The following is a 379-nucleotide window of genomic DNA, read 5'->3' as shown; positions in this document are numbered from 1 at the left end:
CAGCCTTCTGACGGATGCTGTAAAGTCTTCTTTACCCCAGGCCTTCCCCCCCCCCCCACAGCCACCTGCCAAATTCACCCTTTCCTCACCATAGATAACAAAGGCTGAGCACCATCTCCACACAGGGGCCATTAGAAATACCAGTATTGCCCATGTCAGCGTGAGGCCCAGGCGCACAGCTTCTCACTCTCCCCGCATGCACTGATCCTGGAAGTGTCTCCTCAGGGCCCTGCCCTGTTGAACTGGGGCTGTCTCAGGGGACAAGGCTGCTGCCACAACCTTAGAGAGATGGTTCCATAGGCAAGAGGATGGAGGGCTCTGCTGCATCATTTGCAATCATGTGGGGATTACGGAGACTTGGTGGGACTCCAAGCATGAT

The sequence above is a fragment of the Gavialis gangeticus genome, unplaced genomic scaffold (assembly GCF_001723915.1).
Source record: "Gavialis gangeticus isolate Ggan-Ray unplaced genomic scaffold, GavGan_comp1, whole genome shotgun sequence".
NCBI classification, from domain to species: Eukaryota; Metazoa; Chordata; order Crocodylia; family Gavialidae; genus Gavialis; species Gavialis gangeticus.
Note: the sequence above shows the minus strand (reverse complement) of the source record.